General features: G+C 35.9%; 1 pseudogene; it reads right to left on the minus strand.

The window, feature by feature from the left end:
- Window positions 1-20,132, minus strand: part of LOC109841562 — a 29,654-nt pseudogene extending 9,522 nt beyond the window's left edge.

Consider the following 20,881-nt stretch of genomic DNA (forward strand, 5'->3'; position numbering starts at 1 on the left):
AACACTTGTGGTCAACAACGCCGACGGGCCACAGTCTACACTTTTTGATTTCAAACTGCACAAATAATATAAGTATCAACAGATAATAGCAAAAGCTAAAAAGAAAAAACGACAATTGCTTGCTGTTAGAATCAATTAGAACTAAAAGAACTAACAATATAACCATCAGAGCTAACAGTGCATTGATTAGAACTGACATAATAGCTATTAGAACAAACAATATAGCCATTAAAGGTTAGTTCTGATTTAACGAAGTTATTTCTATTTTATAACAAGCTATTTCAAAATTATAACATGTTAGTTCTATTCTGTAGAGTGTTAGTTCTAATCTGCACAGTGTTAGTTCTATTCTGTAGAGTGTTAGTTCTAATCTGCACAGTGTTAGTTCTAATCTGTAGAGTGTTAGTTCTAATCTGCACAGTGTTAGTTCTATTCTGTAGCGTGTTAGTTCTAATAATATGCACAGTGTTAGTTCTAATCTGTAGTGTGTTAGTGTCAGTTCTAACTGATGGCTTGTTAGTTCTATTTTATACCTACATTGTCTAATTTATACCACGTTAATTTATACCACGTTATATCTAATTTATAACAATTAGGACTAACAATATGGGAACTATAGTGGAACCAGCAATAACTCTAGTAGAACTAACAAAATAGCGATTAGAACTGACAAATAAAACATTAGAACTCTAGTATGGAGCATAACAAAGAACTGCTTAATGACAAATAAAACATTAGAACTGAAGTCCAGTTAAACCTAGTATAGAACTAACAAGAAGACGATTAGAACTTAAGTTAATTGATTTTACAGTTAACCTACATGTCTTGTCGGACTTGCTCGTTTTCCTGTTTATTAGAAGAATCATCTCCTTCTTTAAAAGCTTGCACGTGAACCTCTTTCAGTCCAAGATTGTGGCAATGCTCCACCATAGACGTCAGATCACCATCGTTCTCAATGAGAAATTTTAAGCTTCCAACTGTTTGATCTTCGTATGCCAAAATTAATGACTCGTATGGAAGATCTAACCTCTCTGCTGCATCAAACTTGAGATCCAAGATGGTGGTTGAAGAATTAATCTTCAAGAATACCGCTTTATACTGCAAAGAGACAATGCAGATGATGTCCTTTTCAGCCATTTTGATCTGAGGAGGAGTAATGGAGAACTAACTAGTTATTGCTCATGATGGAGAGAGTTATGGAGAGAATTTTGGTCTGAGGAGGAGGAGTAATGGAGAACTAACTAGTTAGATGGAGTAAAAAAAGGGGGAAATTTCCCTCCATTTTCACCATCATATCGCATTAATGAGAAGTGACTTCCAGGACTCGTCTGGGGAAGAAAGAGAAGGGCAGTTTCGGTTTTTTTGTAAAATACCATCTGCTTTTAGTATAAAGCTGACGTGGAGGGGGCTTAAAATATTAAAGCCCATTTTTTGGGGCTATTCCACATGGGGCAAAGTACTGGGGGGCTAGTCACACGAAGTTCCCACTTTTGGGGCCTGGACACATTTTTCCCTTATAAAAAATGTAAAATGATATAATTGAGTCTTTAATCCGTAAAACACATATTTTGCGAACTTACAAGAATATGAAAACGGTAAACATGATTTCATTGATTTGAATTCGTTAAAAGCTTAATTTTGATGAAATCATTCTAAACAAGTTTTGAAATACTTTTAAATGGATTCATAGACTTTTGAAAAGATGTAAACCAATATTGTTAAGTCTATAATCTTGAAACACATTTTTTTCCAAAACAAGGATAATAAATATGAAATGTGTTTGTATGTATATAAATATAACTATTTGTTTCATATTTATTTAAACGTGAAATCTATAAAACGAAAAAACATGTATGTGTGTAATATTTAAGCTTTAAGCATGACACATAAAGTATAAACACCTAAACTAGTATACCTAAATGATCTTACGATCCTTAATCTTGGGCAACCCTCCTCTTCATAGTATGGATGAAGCAATAATGTGTTTGGCTTGAATGCATCATGCTCCATTCCAAATTCCTTCCATCCTCCAATGAATATGATCGTGTAGGCGCAAGTCCATCCAACCTCCATTGGGAGGATCTTTGTGTAGAATACCTAACAAGCAAATAAACACTCGACAACATTGTTAGGAATTGTTTGCTAATCATCAAAACTAGATTAGATATATAGGCTCATAAGCATGAGACCTAACAATCTCCCCCTTTTTGATGATGACAAACAATCTACATAGAGAAATATAAAATATGCATGATACTAAATGAATATACAATTTATATTCCTTATGCATAAAAACAATAGAGAGCAATAATCAAATATACTCATAATATACTTATTTCTCCTCTTTTGTCAACATCAAAATGAGGAAAACAATAAGAATAGGAGAGAGAAATCTCCCCCTATCAAAAAAGCCCTAAATAAAAAAAAAGCAACTAAATGTGAGCAAACATAAGAATGTGCTAATCATAACTCACATTCAAAGAGACCAAGTGAGCACATATATATATATGTATCATTTAGAAAAAAGTGTTACAAGGGTCTTAACCATAAATATATATCAATAAGATATATATCAAAGATTCAAAAATCAAAAATCAAATAAAGGAAAAACTTGAGAATCATGAAAGAAGTTTTCAAATGAAAACAAGTCATGAAAGTTATAAAAGACATGATGATCATAAAAGTCCAAATGAAAGTCCAAATAAAAATCCAAATAAAAGTCAAGAATCATAAAAATGATTCAGCAAACATGATTCAAAAACATGCCCAATATACCTCTTTTTAAAAAAAATCTTTGTAAGAAGGCTTGAAAAACATGTCCACTTTTTGAGATTTTGTATCAATATAAATAAGGAATATATCTTTCCTATCTACATGATTACACAAAAATTATTGTCGAAATATTTATGTGTTTCATCCACAAAGATAAAAATTTTGCTTAGGATAAAACAAATTAATAACAATAATATCATTTTCGACAAGGAAAAACTAGATAAGAAATCATGCTAAGCTCTTGGAGCTTGTATCAACCCATATAGAAACTTTTTACACCCGATAAACATGATATGAAAAAGAGGATCGGATACGAGTCGCCGAGTGAGCACCTTTGACCGTGGAATTACCAAAGGTGATTTTAAGAAGAAGACAGTAAAACACACAAAACAATTCAATTGGTAAAGGAAAATACCTTCTCTAGATTATGAAGAATAAAAGATTACAAAATCTCTCTCACACACAATCTCTATAGAATAATGAACAACTTCTCTATCCTCACTAAACTCTAATCTCTTGATTAGAATCTCTCCTCTAATAATATGATGATTAGAAACCCTAAACAATCCCTATTTATAGGTTAAACAACGTGGATGACAAAATCGTAAATAACCAAGCCCAACTCAACTTGGAATATGCGTCAATCAGGAATCCTGAATCACCCAGGAACCCGATCCGGTCGACCGGTATGTGCAGTGCGGTCAACTAGCCGGAGAGCTTATTTTTAGACCTTGTAGCGTGCACATTTTCGGTCGACCGACACGATGACCGACAATGGTCAGTCGGTCGACCGATATGGCCTTGTCGATCGATGGATGTCAACCATTCGGTCGACCGGCTAGAGCCTGTTCTTCCATTTCGTGATTTCTTTTATTTTTCCTGCTTTTGACCTCTTTCGCCACCACCAACGGTTCCACCCACATCTCTATTCTCAAGCTACCATGAGAATCATCTATCATTAAGCTTCCATGAGGATCGCTAAGCTCCCGAAGCAGAGAGAAGATAAACCCGTATCATGGCTCCCCCTTTAGAAACTTGAAATCCCGTCAAGTTAGAACTTCAGCTAAGGGAACTCGTGAGCCCCTCCTTCGCCCCACGTCTCGTCATAGTTACCTTTCGCTCTAAAATGCAATCCTCTTTTAGTAGTCCCTCATAAGGCCTAATGAATAGAGAGACAAATTTCTTGTTTGCATTCACTAGCCTCTTCGTCCGGGTCACCGTCACCAAGTTTGTCTCCTTCGGAAGAGACGCCGAACGAAATATGAACTTCTCACTGTCTTTAGTGAATGTGTACTTCTTTCTGAGACCGCCTTTCATAGATTACGTATCTATCCTACAAATACGTATTGCCTAGTATAACTTGACAAATATCCAATGGAACTACGCCGTACGTGACCTTGTCAATATACGACTAGTGGAGTGCAAATCTGAAAGTGCATTGATGAACTGCACTCAGCCCTATCTCCTTCTGAATCCACCCCAATAGATACGGCTTTGGATGCTTGATCGTCTTCAGACCTAGTTTCTGAACCAATGCCTCGGATATTAAATTCTTCTCACTGCCTGGATCAACTATGGTATCTAGCAAACTGGTCTTCACTTGGAACTTAAGAACAAAGAGCTACTCTCTGGGATCTTCGTCCTCCTTCGTGGCCTGCTTCCCTACCATAAGGTTGAGACTGATGTTAGGCTCTATCATCCATGGGACTTTTTTCGGACCTTATGCTATCACGTATGCCTTTTTATACTCCTTCTTCAACCCCTTCGGTTTGAGACGAGGATACTTCTCCCAGCACCGATCAGTAACATGTCCTGCCTTCTCGCAATGACTACAAATCAGTTCTGCTTTTCCTGGATCACCCTTATTTTTTTTTTGTTCTTAGGTTGGGAACCACTAGACTCGCCTATAGCTTGTTTGACATCCCCCTTTGTCTCGTTGCCTTTTTTCTACTTACCCTCGATATCAATAGCCTTCATGCTCGCCTTTGCAATTGACTCAATCGTGAATAGCTTCATCTCCTTCTGAATGTATTCATTCAACCCTACCATATACTTCATAAAAACAGAGTACTCCTTCGTTGCAATGTTGAGGACCAACGCTTTCTGCTGAAACTCTGTAGTGTATTCTTGAATGGTTTGATTGAATCTTTGGCGCAAGCCGTACCACTTATACCAACACTCTTCAAGGAATCCCATCGGGTAGAACTGCTTTCTCAGTAGCTCCTTAAACTTATTCCATGATACCTCTTTCTTCTCTTGCTTGTAGTAGGATTTCCACCACATCAACACATGCCCGGAAAGCTTCAATGTCATAAAAATAATCTTCTCCTTTGACGAATAGCCATAAAGAGTAAAATAGGTCTCCATACGCTCGATCCAATCATCAAGCCTCTCAACATCAACACTCCAATCATAAACAAGAATCTCAACTCTAAAATTAATCTTTAAATTCTGGTAAGAACCCTTACCCCCTTGATGTGGAACAGTCTTAATAGTCTCGACCTCCTTGTCGGAATATGAATTCTCACTACCTCCATCGGGTTCTATATGTTTCTTCTTGGGCCCCACTGAAGATTCACCTTTCTTTTCGCTCCGTAGATAAGATCGACGAGCTTCATGAGAGTCGAACTGATTGCCTCAATTTGTTTTTCCACCGCATCAAGCCTCGATGAATTGTCGCTTTCTGTCATCTTCTTCTTCCTTGATTTATGGACTTCTTCCAAAGAAATAAGAATCTCGCCTAGCTTCTTGTATTGCGATCGAGTAAGGATCATGCACAGGACACCCCCTTTACAGGATTTGAAGATTCTGATACCAACTTGATACGAGTCGCCGAACGAGCACCTTTGATCATGGAATTATCAAAGGTGATTTGAGAAGAAGAAAGTAAAACACACAAAATAATTCAATTGGCGAAGGAAAATACCTTCTCTAGATTATGAAGAATAAAAGATTATAAAATCTCTCTCACACAATCTCTCTAGAATAAAGAACGAAGAATAAAAGATTATAAAATCTCTCTCACACAATCTCTCTAGAATAAAGAACAACTTCTCTATCCTCACTAAACTCTAATCTCTTGATTAGAATCTCTCTCTCTAGAATAAAGAACAACTTCTCTATCCTCACTAAACTCTAATCTCTTGATTAGAATCTCTCCTCTAATAATCTGATGATTAGAAACCCTAAACAATCCTTATTTATAAGTTAAACAACATGGATGGCAAAATCGTAAATAACCAAGCCTAACTCAACTTGGAATATGTTTCAATCAGGAATCTCGAATCACCCAGAAACCCAAGCTGGTTGACCGGTATGTGCAGTGCGGTCCACCGGCCAGAGAGTTCATTTTTAGACCCTGCAGTGTACACGTTTTCGGTCGACCGGCATTGGTCGGTTGGTTGACTGATATGGCCTTCTCGGTCGACCAGTGTTAACCATTCAGTCGATCGGCCTGAGCATGTTCTTCCATTTCCTTATATTTCTATTTTTCCTTCTTTTGACTTATTTCGCCGCCACCAACGGCTCCACCCACGCTTCTATTCTCAAGCTACCATGAGAATCATCTATCCTCAAGCTCCCATGAGGATCGCTAAGCTCCCGAAAAAGAGAGAAGATACACCTGTATCAGGATCAATAAATCTAGGAGGGGTTTCTCAAATATAAACCTCTTTATTAAAAATTTAGAAAGACATTTCTAGCATGCATTTGAAATAGTTTGAAATCTTTAAAACTTGTAAATGATAAACACATATAAGAATTTGACTCTATCCTTGCAACTAGTGCAAATGATTCGTCACAATCAACATCCTCAAAGATAAAATCAACAAAAATTATAATATGTAATAAATACAAAAGTATTGATCAATATACATATTCAAAGAAAATTAAGTTTTTGAAAATACGTTTTTTCCAAAAATAAGAAATAAAAAACAAAAACACTAAAGATCTTGTTTTTAAAATTTAAAAAGATTTTGGCACCCAAACACTCTTGGTGCCGAAGAATTTAAGGACATGAGCCCTATCATTAAACCTCAAAGCCCTAGGGTTATGAACCCATTTGGGCGCATTTTGTGCACGAACACGGTCATAACAATAATTGTGCAAATGACCATTCCGAGTGCAATACGTGCAATAAAATGGGTGCATTTGTTTTTGTTGACCATTAGATTGTGCACGGGAAACATTTACAAATAAAGATGGTCTTTTAAAATTATTTTGCAAATGTAAAAATCTTTTCAAATCAAAACAAAATTTGGCCAAATGATCAAATCTACCACAATAATCACACCTATACACATTAACATGCTTATAATGACTATTTGGTGCATGTGTATGTGTGTGAGATGAAGAAACTATATGAGATGCATATGGAGCAATAATATTAGCATTTGTCGATTTTTGTGCATCATAGTAAAATTTAGCTAAATGGCATTTACGACTGCAAATAGAATACTTGTAAACTTTGCTATATATGTATGCATAGTAAGTGGATGATTTCGACTTATTTGCACTTGATTTAGTACACATATTTACACGCTTCTTATGATTGTTAATGCATGTTGATAAAGTTGAATCTAAAAAAGAAATTTGATTTTTCACTTTATTCAACTCGTTATTAGGCATACCAGCATTAACGATAGAAGTAGAACAAACATGATTATTTTTAAATGAATCAAATTTATTTCTAATTATTTCTACTTTTTTTATGACATCATTCTTTTCATGAGTTAAGCTAGCTATTGATAATGTCAAATTTTTATTTTTCAAATTCAATTTATCATTGTTTTCTTTAATTGTCATATTTTCTTTTGCAATGATATCAAATTTGGATGCTAGCATATCATGATCGGATTTTAGCTCTACATTCTTGCTTTTTAAATTTATAAAATTATGACGCAATTTGTTGTAGGCTTTCATTAATTTCTCATATGAACATGCAAGTTTAACTATAGATAATTCACTATCAGATTCAGACTCGCATACCTCACTAGGGCTATCGTCTAGGGGCCGTGTGCATGATGATGATGCTCCATTCTCACTTGAAGTGAACTCCACTAGAATGTGTTGGAGTTTCTCTAAGTTACCTTGATGTGCTTCTATAAATTTCCACAAATTGTAAGCACTATAAAAATGAGCAAATTTGTTAGATATAGATACTTCAAAAGCTTTAAGCAAAAAATCTAACAATAACTTGTTCATTATAAACATTCTTTTATCATTATTGCTCCACTTGGATTTCTCCAAAGTGGGCACAATATAAGCACATTAAATTATTTACCATAAATCGTTATATTTAGATCTAACAAATATTTTAAATCTAACCATCCATTAAGCATACGGAAAATTATTGAATTTAGGAGTAACATTTATGTTATAGCCTAAACTAGGTGCACCATGCATGTCCATAATTATGAATGCAAGCAACAATAAATCACAAAACTAGATTAGCAAGATATAAAAGCTTGGATCTTTGACTCTAGGCGATTAAGCTACAAATCAAGAGCATCAAGCTCTGATACCAAATGAAAGTATCCTAGAGGGGGGTGAATAGGGTATTTGCTAATCCAATCCGATATTAATGCCAAATTAAAACTTATTAACTAATATCCTGGTAAAGTGATATACAATGAGATATGTGCAAGGATATACAATAAAACAATAGGCGGTATAAACATGCAACAATGGCAATATAGCGATATAATGAACAATGAGCACAAAAGAGATACGCCAAGGCAATCGTAAACACAAAGAAATGATCACAGAGTTCGGTCAACCCACGACCTACGTCTCCGCTCCTCACCCTCGATGAGAATCTCCACTATCACAAATAATTACTCGCTTTTCCAAGTTCACCTTCACCAAAAACTATTACAACTCTCACAAATGTAATCACACAACACACTAAGTGTTATCCTAGCCCGTGTCAACTTCCTCAAGTGCTCGGAATTGCAACCTCGCCCTAAGATTTACTACCGATGTCACTCCTCTTGGAATTTACTCCATCTCTCACCAACCACTTCTCTAAGTGTCCTTGTGTATTATAATGTGTTCTCTCAATAATTAAGCTCAAAGACAAATGATTTGTTCTCTAAACAAGATGAGAACTAAGTTAAGTCCACACTCAATGAATCACTCACCATAACCCAAATTATACTAAATGTGTAATACTAAAAGCTCAATAGGTTGTGTGTGTGATCAATGAGCAATAATAAAACTAAGCTTAATATAAAATCTAGCTTAATGAAAAGATAATTAATAACAAATATATATAAAGCTAGAAATCGAGTTTAGTGAAACTTCTCTAAAAATAAGAGTGAGAGAGATGAGAGATTGAAGCCTAAAAAACAAAAATATCAATCTCCTCCTCTTGTGAAAACTTCTTCACATAAACAACATGAAAACACACTTGAAAACCCTTAAACAAACTTGCCTAAAACTTGATTTTTGTTTTTCTTAGATAATTCAGAAGTTTGAAGACAAGGGATATATATAGGATCACAAAACAAAGCCTAAAAACCAAGAAAATCCTAGCAAAAAGACAAAAAAACCAGAAAAATCAGGAAGATGGAAAACTAGCCGTTACAGTGCCATCAGTCGAATGATGAACAGTGTCAATCGACTAATGAGCTGACCGTTACAGGCAGCTCAACCTTCATCGATCGACTGATGAACTCATCAGTCGACTGATGAACTCATTAGTCGACTGATGACCTACTTCAGTCGACTGATGGTTTATCAGTCGACTGAGCATAAACTTTTTTACTTTTCTAGCTCGTTTCTTTGGTCGACTGATGTTCCTCATCAGTTGATTGATAACGTGCACATGGATGTTTTTAAACGGTGAAAATGAATTTCAAACCCCCTTTAAAAAAAGCAAATAAATTTTAAAAATTATAAAATTTGGGAAAATGTTTATAAACATGAAAATGAACATGTTATAAAAGAAAATTTTCAAATACCATTTCCCATTTGTGAAAACTTATCATTTTGCAAAATTGGTCAAAATACGAAATCTCAAAAACACTTGATTTTGACAAAATGATTTTAAACAAGTTTGAAACTTCTTTTAAATGGATTAATAGACTTTATAAAAGATGTAAAATAATATAATTGAGTTTTTTTAAAACACATATTTTGCAAACTTACAATAATATGAAAATGGTAAACATGATTTCATTAATTTGAATTTGTTAAAAGCTTAATTTTGATAAAATCATTCTAAACAAGTTCTGAAATATTTTTAAATGGATTCATAGACTTTTGAAAAGATGTAAACCAATATTGTTAAGCTTATAATCCTCAAACACGTTATTTTCCAAAACATGGATGATAAATATGAAACGGGTTTGTATGTATATAAATATAACTATTTGTTTCATATTTATTTAAACTTGAAATCTATAAAACAAAAAAAACTTGTATGTGTGTAATATTTGAGCTTTAAGCATGACACATAAAGTATAAATGTGACGCCCCTGGTTTCACATAATGATACAGTCTAAGATGAACCCAGAGATGTCAAACCTGTCATGCACCCACACTGTGCATAAACACATTTCACCAATCACAGTAACATCCTTTAGTGGAATTGAATAAAAGTGCAGGTACAGAACAAGAAAAATATAGAAATGAACACAATAGACATGATATAGAAAAGATATCTCATAAATAAAAGAATTATGTGTCAACTCTAACCCTTCTGATAATTGTAATAAAGAGAATGTCAACGTGAATTAACTAGAATCGTACTAAGGCACACTGCCTTTACAATTTGAGAAACTCTAATGTATGAATAAAATAATAAAAATCTACTGTAGAGTCTCTAAAATTTTATGTGACGGTGACTATGCAAGAACTTCGTCATTCTGTGGCTCTCCGTACCTCTGTACCACCCGAAAGAAAAGAAAACAATAAAAAGAATAACAACAAGAGCGTCAGAGCGCTACAGTAAGATTACCTCCATCCACCCCCATGAGAAGGGCTACTAGGTGGAGTGAAGGCTCTATCTATTAAGCATAGTCTACCTAGATCATTTTTCCCGTATCTAAGTAGAATTAACATTTAAAACCTACAATATGAAACGTAGTACGTCGAGCAAAATAATCTAAATAAAGAAACCCTCATGTATATACCATATATCTTAAATTGTAGATGCCTAAACATTAATACCAATCTAGAGATAAACAATCTAAATGAAATCAATAATTAAAATTGTAGATGCCTAAACATTAATACCAATCTAGAGATAAACAATCTAAATGAAATCAATAATTAGAAATCCACAACAACCAATCTAGAGATAAACAATCTAAATGAAATCAATAATTAGAAATCCACAACACGAGACGTAGTACGTTGAGTGAAATAATCCAAACAAGAAAAGCCTCATGTATATATCATATGTCTCAAATTATAGATCGCTAATCATTGATCTCAACTAATAAGTAAAGAAAACAGTAAAGAAATATAAAGATATTATTATGTCGTAATTATAATATCTTTCACGATTACTGAGGAGATAAAATAAATACTAACATATAATCCCGTATACTTTCAGGAGCAAAGTATCTCGGTCATATATCTCAAAGATGAGTTGAACTCATAACTGACATCCACCTAAAACTTAGACTATAAATCAACAATCTCAAAGTCACGGACTACCCTGTAGGTATCCTAAACTGTGTACATGGCTCATTAGTCTCATCGTGAACTCAGTACGTAGCCTGAGTGCGGGACGGCCTACCATATAGGTATCCAAATAGATGACTAACAATCACCATAAATAGACGACTTACCAGCCTCATCGCACACTCGTGTGGACGGACTGTTATACAAAGCATCCAAACCTGACTCAATAGCTTGTATATATAGAATATCGACACACTACCTTATGTAGCACTGAACTGGACTCATCAACGATATCCATCTTTTATATAAATTGTGTATATCTTGTATATCAACGTACTATCCCATATAATACTGAGCTGTGCTCATTTACGATATCCTGCGAGTGTATGAACAATCACTACTCTATTATAATCGGATCAAAAACTTAACATAATCTCCCTTGGGATACCCATGTGTGTCCAAAGGCAATGTACTTGTGTATGCGTGAATGTACGTGTAAAGAAGTGTGGCTCAAATCCCGCGAACTCGTCTCAAAACAGTGCAAAAAAAAAACTGGAAAAGTCTGGAAATTTGCCCATAAGTCGACTTATAAACCTGACAAGTCGACTTATGGTAAGTGGACTCATGGCCTGGCATAAGTTGACTTGCGGCAAGTTGACTTAGTCGACTTACAGGTTGTCGTTTCGACGTTTTCTACGATATTTCTCAAACAAAACTCGTTCTATTCAACATGGAACATAGGAACAAGTTATAAACATGTACAACTAATTCACAGAGATCAAATTACATGATTTAGCATTTAGATTAAAACTAGTTAGGGTTAATAACATGATTATACAAGATTTTCAATAAAGACATGAAATATCACATGATTGCCATAGCATGATTGTTTATAAATATGAACAGAGACATAAAATTCATTTAAACATGTCTAAGTTATTTAGGTATCACAAACCTAGGGTTTAAGCATGATTAATAGCATTAAAAGATAATTAAACATCAAACTAGGGTTATTGCATGAGTTAAACATGTTTAAAAGATTAAAAATAAAAATAATTGAAACCTTAATGATCATGATCATTATTCTATCATAAACAGCAAGAAAAGATTTCTGATATAGCATTGGTTTAAGATTTAATATCAAAAATATAACTTTTAACACCTCAGGTTAAGATTAAAGTATGAAAACACGTATTCAACATCATATTAAACATCTAAACTAGTTATTTAACTATGTGGATAGGTTTTGACGAAGATAATCTTGCCTCAAGTCACTGTTGATCCTTCCAACACGCGTGCAAGACTTCTTCATTTGCTACAAACACAGATCTCGCCTTCCTCTCAGCGAATCCTTCACCAAACTCTTTTAAAAACTCAAAAAATTTGAACTAGGGTTTTAGAGGAGGGGTGGCTGATATATTCTCATGAGAAAGTGCAGCAAAAATAGGGTTTAAAAGGGTTTATATAAGTCTGGGATTGAAACAAAACGGATATAACCCGAAACCCAAAAGAAAACTGGAAATCAACCTATAAGTCGACTTACGGATCTGACAAGTCGACTTACGGCTTTGATAAGTCAACTTGTGGCAAGTCGACTTAGCAGAGGTTTTACAGTTTTTCTTCTGTTTTTCGTGCATGTTTCTCTCCTCCACTCACATATATACACTGAATTGATCTCAAATCAATTCCTAACAAACTCAAACATCAAAATATGTTATTCATCACCATATAACATATTCATTATTATTTATCACATAATATTCAAATTCACGGGGTTTTACAATAAACACCTAAACTAATATACCCAAGCTAAATGATCTCATGATCCTTGATCTTGGGCAATCCTCCTCTTCATAGTATGGATGAAGCAATAATGTGTTTGGCTTAAATGCATCATGCTCCATTCCAAATTCCTTCCACTCTCCAATGAATATGATCGTGTAGGCACAAGTACATCCAACCTCCAATGGGAGAATCTTTGTGTAGAATACCTAACAAGCAAATAAACACTCGACAACATTGTTAGGAATTATTTATTAATCAACAGAACTAGATTAGATATATAGGCATATAAACATGAGACCTAACAACTTAGTCTCTGGAAACCTACTATGTGAAGTAGGTGTGAGGCTAGATTTCCAATGAGGAAAGGTTGTGTTATCTTTTAAGAAAATGTATTTTAGAAATGCATATCGTACTAATGGCATGTATAAGATCAGTATTATTGTACCCAACTTAGTTATAAATAAAATATCCTCTTCTACTTACTCCTATGTGTTATGGCATAGTAGACTGTGACATGTAAATTATAGAAAATTGTCTAGCATGGAGAAGTTAGGATTACTTCTAAAACGTGGGGGTTATAAACCTGAGAAGTGTAAATTCTGTGCGTAATCAAAGCTGACAAGGAAGCCCTTTCCAAGGAGTACCAACCTGTTGGATCTGATTCATTCAGATACTTGTGACTTCAAGAGTTTTGTCACTCAAGGTGGCATGAAGTACTTCAAGAGTTTTGTCACTCAAGGCGGCATGAAGTACTTCAAGAGTTTTGTCACTCAAGGCGACATGAAGTACTTTATTTATGCCTCTATTCCGACTTGATGGATGGTGGCCCACAAGGCGATATGTCATGTCTACCCCTCTTTTTCTTCCCATGCTAAGTCTTAATCAAGACTGGGGGTTGGTTACTTGAAATCCACTGGATTAAGAGTAACGAATCTTTCACATCGTCGAGTTAACATTATACTTCTGACGATCATCACACCCACAGAGTATGAATTCAATTTGCATCACTCCCAATTTGTTACGTTAACAATACACCTCTGACAATCAACTTATCAATCCTCTTCAATAGGATGATAGGTCCTTAAAATTGCTCAAATCGCAATCTTCCCCAACAAGACACTAAGTCTTTAAAATCTTATTCAAATCACAAGTATCAAAATTCATCGCTTTTGACGATAAACTCACCTAGTAAGTTTCCTCAGCGAGATGCTAATGCCTAAAATCTTGTGCAAGTCACAAGTACACATTCTCTTGTCACGTTAATAACACACCTCTGACAACTCATTTATCAATCCTCTTTAATAGGATGATAAGTCCACAAAGTTGCTCCAATCGTAATATTTTTTTATCATGTTAACATCATACCTCTGACAACCTATCAACTTATCAATTCTCTTCAATAGGATGATAAGTCCCCAAAGTTGCTCCAATCGCAACATTTTTCTGTCACGTTAACATCACACCTCTGACAACTAATTAACTTATCAATCATCTTTAATAGGATGATAAGTCCTCAAAGTTACTCCAACCGCATAAAATTCCTGTCACCTTAATATCACACCTCTGACAAATTAACTTATCAATCCTCTTCAATAGGATGATAAGTCCTCAAAGTTACTCTAATCGCAATAAAATTCCTTACATGTTAATATCACACCTTTGACTCCGATCGTAACAAATTCCCGTCATGTTAACACCAAACCTCTGACAATTAACTTATCGTCTCTCTTCAATAGAGCGATAGGTCCACAATCTTATCACATTAACAAAATACCTCTGACAATCAACTTATCAACTCTCTTCAATAGAGAGATAGGTCCACATACTCGTCAAGTTAATAACACACATCTGATGACCAAATCAACTTATCAACTCTCTTCAATAGAGCGATAGGCCCATAAAATACTATTAGGTTAACATCACACCTCTAATAGTCAACCCCCAATGAACTTGTTAATCATTTTTTAACAAGAATAGCAAATTTCATTAAAAAATCCCCAGTGGATTAAAGATTTTCTGGAATTATCCTAGTGATAATAAAGAAAATTTCTGAATTTCACTCTAAGTAAAAAATCCATGCTAAGTTAATACTACACCTCTAGCACTTCCAACTTTTTTTCAGTGTTTCAAGTGAAAATATAATACAGGAAGAAACAGTGACAAAGTCTATGTATTCAATATCATAGCTAGTAATTATCATTAAATTAATAATCTCTGAATCCATACCTCACATGTATGGGAAATTTTATCCCGAATCCTAAATAGGGATAAGTCAACGCCTAATACGCCTTGCCGGGTAGTCTTTGACCACAAAAGGACAAAAGTCTACGTATTCAACATCGTGGCAGGTTATTATTAATAACACCAAAATCCGTGCCTTATACGCACGGGGAACTTTATCTCAAATCCTTAGTAGGGATAAGCTTATACCTAACACACGTTGCCGATTAGTCTTTTGTTGCGATAAAGACACCAAAATCCATGCCTCACATGTATGGGGAACTTTATCCTAAATCCTAAATAGGGATAAGCCTACGCCTAACACGCGTTGTTGGTTAGTCTTTTATCGCGAAAAGACACCAAAATCTATGCTTCACATGCATGGGGGACATTATCTTGATCCCTAAGTAGATATAAGTCTATGCCTAACACGCGTTGCCAGTTAGTCTTTTTCCATAAAAATGATAAATTCTATGTATTCAAAATTATAGCATCAAGTCTAAGAGGGTATATTCTCTTAGCACAACGTTACATATGGAACGGACTTAGATAATCCACATGCTAACCCGACTCAAACGGTAGTCGGTAAAGGCTTATCAAATCCGTTGATGGGTAAGGGTTTTCCAAAAACCCTATGCATGTTTGTAGGCCCATCAGCTTAATGGATGTGAGCCGAGACTTGAAACAGGTGAGCTAAAGACAAGTCTCAAAGACTTAGTCAAAAATGCATGAAAGTCACTTTCGCGCCTCAAGTTCAAAACGCAGGGGTCCACCCTCACATTCCAAAAGCAAGATTATGACGCATACCTTCATACAGGTCCTGCGTGGCAAATCCCTTCAACCAAGATGTATTCGAAGCGAGTGCAGATAACAACTCTTTTACGACAAGGAATCAACGGCTCCAAGATTAAAGTTGAGATCCAAAGTATTTCAAAAATTCATTCCAGTCAACCGCAAACTTTCAAAAACTTTGGAGGGGTTCTGTAGCTTGTCTAAAAATCACTATAGATAGCTGATCCCCCATCAAACATCGATGATGGAAGTTATAATCTGACGACTTCCAGAAGGATATAATTTGAAGATTTTCACGTAGATCGATGAAGGTTACAATCTGACGACCTTTACAGCAACCGATAAAAGCTCTAGTTCAACAACCTTCACAATTAACATCGGGAGTTACAATCTGACAACTCTCATATTTTAAGGAGCCAAGATAAAGATTACAAGATGACGGTCTTTGCAACGCTCCAATAAAAGAGACCACAAATTGATGGTCTCTTTACATCAAAACGCAGAGGTCATCCATGTGTTTCACCATCAAAACGCAGAGGTCATCACTGTGTTACACCATCAAAACGCAGAGGTCATCCCTGTGTTACAACATCAAAACAAAGAGGTCATACCCACGTTTCAGAGTCAAAACGCAGAGGTCATCCCCAGTGCTCCAATTAAAAACGCAGAGGTTGTGGACTCAAAATGCAGAGTTCATCTCTGCATCCTAACTCTGCATTTCAGATTTACAACGCTGTGCGAACACTACGTTTCAGCCTAAAATAGGCCCAACTCTGCGTTTTAAGTCTAAAACGCAAAGTTCGGGCCCAGAATGTCATTTTTGGCGTTTGACTTGTTCAAACACGAGCTGAACAGTTTCAGGAACCGTTTTTCCCTTATATTTAGAAGGATTTCCGCCCTACTTAGGAGCAGATTAAGGTGGCGGTTACACCTCATTCAACCCCATTATGGAGAGAACTAAGGGGGCGGTTACACCCTTAATCCCATATAAATAGGAGTAAACTCAACTGAGTTTGGGTCCTTCGACTTGGCAGCAAAGAAGAGATCGCTGGCTTTCGACAACAGGAACTTTCTTCATCCTTGGCTTATAAACCGATTCGGTTAAATCAACTCTTTCATAGAGTTTCAAACTCGTTCAGAGTTATCAACTCATCAAGAGTTAATTTCAAACTTGCTTTGCAAGTTCTCCACAACATCAAATCGTGAGGAGAAGATATCGTTCCAGTAAAGCAAAATGGCGGATCGTCAACGGAGAGCAAACTCGACGCGAGTATTCGAGGGAGGCACTCTATCGCCACCGTGAAGAACCCAGAATTAAACAAAGGGAAGGATTTGGATCAATTCTCTTCTCTTTTGTAATCGAGAATTTAAATTGTAATCGAGATTGAGAGAATAAAAAATCAAATAGAATTCTTTCATTTTCTTATTACAAATTTTCCACCAAACAACATTTTTCAAAAATACTTAGTAGCATAGTGAAAAGTTAAAGTTTTGGTATTTCAAAAGGTCCTTTGGCACTTTACACGGAGGCATCGGGGCTAGGTGGCACCCTTTAGCGTCACGTTGGCTACCACATTAGCTGCCTCGTAGGCTGTCTTGCAGGCTGCTTCGCAGCATGCGGGCGAGCCTCGCGTTCGCGCGAGGCTGGTAGCAATCCTCGTATTGCATAGTATTTGAGTAGAAAGTTGATGTTTTTATTGTGAAACTTATTACAGCTTTAGTCGTTACAATAAGTTTAAAAGTCTAATCTTTTTATAAGATCCCCCTACATAATAAAATAAAGAAAATTACAACTCTTCTCAAACAAACACAACGGACATTTATCTACCGCTGCTTGCGTGGGATCTTTGCCTGTACCGGGGACGTTAATATCCGTGAACTACCAAGCGATCAGATCAATCCAGAGTTTTGTTGATTCGTGAAGGAATCAAGAAACCAAAGTAATTATCTCGGCAACAGCGAAATAACCACTCTTCTCAAGATCGCAGCTAGGTACGATCTCAAGGGAAGGAACTAGGCTATGGATCTGACGAACTCATCTTCCTTATGTCGAAGAACACGATCCGATCTCCTCCTCCTCTCTGAAATTCGTGCTCCTCAGTCTCTGATTCAGCAGGGTTCGTCAAGGCTCGAGAATTCCAGATCTGTGCAAATGAAGGCCCTAGGACTGTATTTATAGGCTTCAGAAGCCTTGTTTTTGGATAAGAACGAACGATTTACTTTTATCCTCAGTTATAACCACTTAACCACGTTCAAAGATAACCTCAAATCAGTTTGGGAAGCTCCAGACAGAATCTTGGGCTGCGGACAGCGTTTTCGGGGCCGGGACGCCCGATACTGTGTAGGGATGCCTGAGACTATTTTGGGACGCCCGATACTATTTTTGCCGTAGTTTTCTCGTTTGATCTTAGAATGACGATTTGGAAAGGATAAGACACGAGCGGCGCTTCGCTTTTCATGAATGAAACGTAACCTTCAACTGTATCGTTTCTTCATTATTCTGTCGTCCCATTGGTTCGTGCGCTTTGTCGAATCTCTTCATACGCTTTGTCGACATTAGATAATCCTGCTTGACTTGGATAATAACGTTTATCATCTTCTCTCTGTCTCGAGCTGCGTGCGGGAACCCGTAGGTAATTTTTGATGCCTACACATAGAAATGCGACCCTCGCATTCAGACATTTCTACATGCAACAATTAAAACTACATGCAGCAGTTACAACAATTAAGTCATTTGTTGTTATAATCATAATTGTCATTATGATTTGTAATAGTTAAATAACCCTTGAGCTGGCCTTAGAGGCTTATTAATAGTGCCCATTGGGGCAGCTCTTGATATATACAAAACACATATTGTAGTGTTTAAGCTGTTGTGCTATTACTGTAGAGTTTGAAAGCTTGCAAGCTTTAGTCTATTCCCAAAGGAACAGAGCCCTGAATCAAAAGGTTTTTGAACCAAAAGGTTTTAGCAGATCAATGAGATCTTTGCCTGAACCGAAAAGTTTTAACCGAATGGTTTTAAACCGAAAGGTTTAACGGATCGAGGAGATATTTGCCTTGACCGAAAGGTCTTATAGATCGAGGAGATCTTGATATTACTTGGTCATGCACACCAGTGTACTGTACTGCTGTTCCTGGAAGCAGTTTGGCATTGGGATCCTTGCACTACAGTAGGCCAAATATTACTTTAAGGACAGCGTTTCATAAACGCATAGTAGCTAAACTTGAAAAAGTTTTAAAATATAGTACTTAAGCTCTCTAACAGATTTTTCTATTTTATTCCAGATTTAGCCATAGGCGCCAACATGTTCATCTCAGAAAACTAACAAATCTGCAAATAAACAAATAACTAAATTACGTATCTGAAAACTCTAATTCATAATCCCAGATAACAAAATTTTGCACAAAGATAAAGATTGTTACCTTTGGGTGAAGAGCTTTACATCCTCCACAACTAGGAGAGTAGAAACAATCACAAGCTTGTTGCCTGCATTTGCTAACGAATCGACGAGATCTTTAGTCGATTTGATTTCTTTTATGTTATGTTACGAACCCTTGTTCCACCATTTTATAGCTTTTAGAAATGAGAGGGTCGCCTACAAAATTTCACAACGATTAACAAGTATTTAAAAAACAATGATTTTTATTTACAAAACTGTGAAGATTATTCCAAAAGATATACGAAAACTAAACAAATCAAATCTGGACAGAGATTTTTCTGGGGTCTCCTCTCGTGGTTTTTCCAAATCACCAAAATCCAAACTTTTACCAACAATCCATTTTTTCGAACAAGAACTCAATCCCTCAAATGAATGAGTTTCACAATGATAGAAACTCGCAACGGAGAGATTCCTCCTCTTATTACTAGCAACCGATACGAGCCGATTACTACAAATCGAGAGTAAATTGCCCCTGCTCAAGGCATCAGCCATTTTCCCACCTAAATAAAAAAATTGTTTTCTTTTCCCGCTTTTATTTATAGCATAAATTTAGGAAATGGATAAGAATTCAAAGGTTAATGACGGTGGACCGTCTAATTTTCCTTTTACTTGAAATGGATGGTTGGTGAATATGTAACATGGCGAGTTGATTTGATGATGCATTGGCCTTTGAGGGCCGGGAAGTTTGGTCATGATGGATATATTTTGGATAAAAACGGGGGAAGGTCACGTGCCAGTTATCAAGGGAGTTCGTTTTAGGAGCTGTTTGGTAGCTGCCATTTATTTTCCAAATGCTCTTCTACCTTCACTTTTTTGTGTTTCCATTATATTCTTGGAAGAGTGTTTCTTGCGTTTGTTTCATGAAGAAATATGGGGCATAATCACTTTTCATCATTTTCTTTAGCTTGTTTCAATTTGAAAATACAAGAAAGTAGTTGATGTGTGAATTAATTCCCTCATATTCTAATGTTTGGCTTAAACTAAAAAACCATGGTTGTGATCACTGTGGCGTATTTTCCACCTAAATAGGACAAAATTATTTCCAAACATAAGTGGGGTGATAATACCCACCATTTGATGGACTAATTTCTGTTGGCCTTCTTGTTTTGATGATGTTTAACAAACAATTTACTCCTAATATTGTTTTTCTAGTATTTGTGTTTTCTTATTTATTATAGGCAAACAACGTAGTTGGAGGATGGATGGATTGCGCCATAACGATCATATCAAAAGGAGGTTGG

This window comes from Asparagus officinalis, chromosome 5 (genome assembly GCF_001876935.1).
Source record: "Asparagus officinalis chromosome 5, Aspof.V1, whole genome shotgun sequence".
NCBI classification, from domain to species: domain Eukaryota; kingdom Viridiplantae; phylum Streptophyta; class Magnoliopsida; order Asparagales; family Asparagaceae; genus Asparagus; species Asparagus officinalis.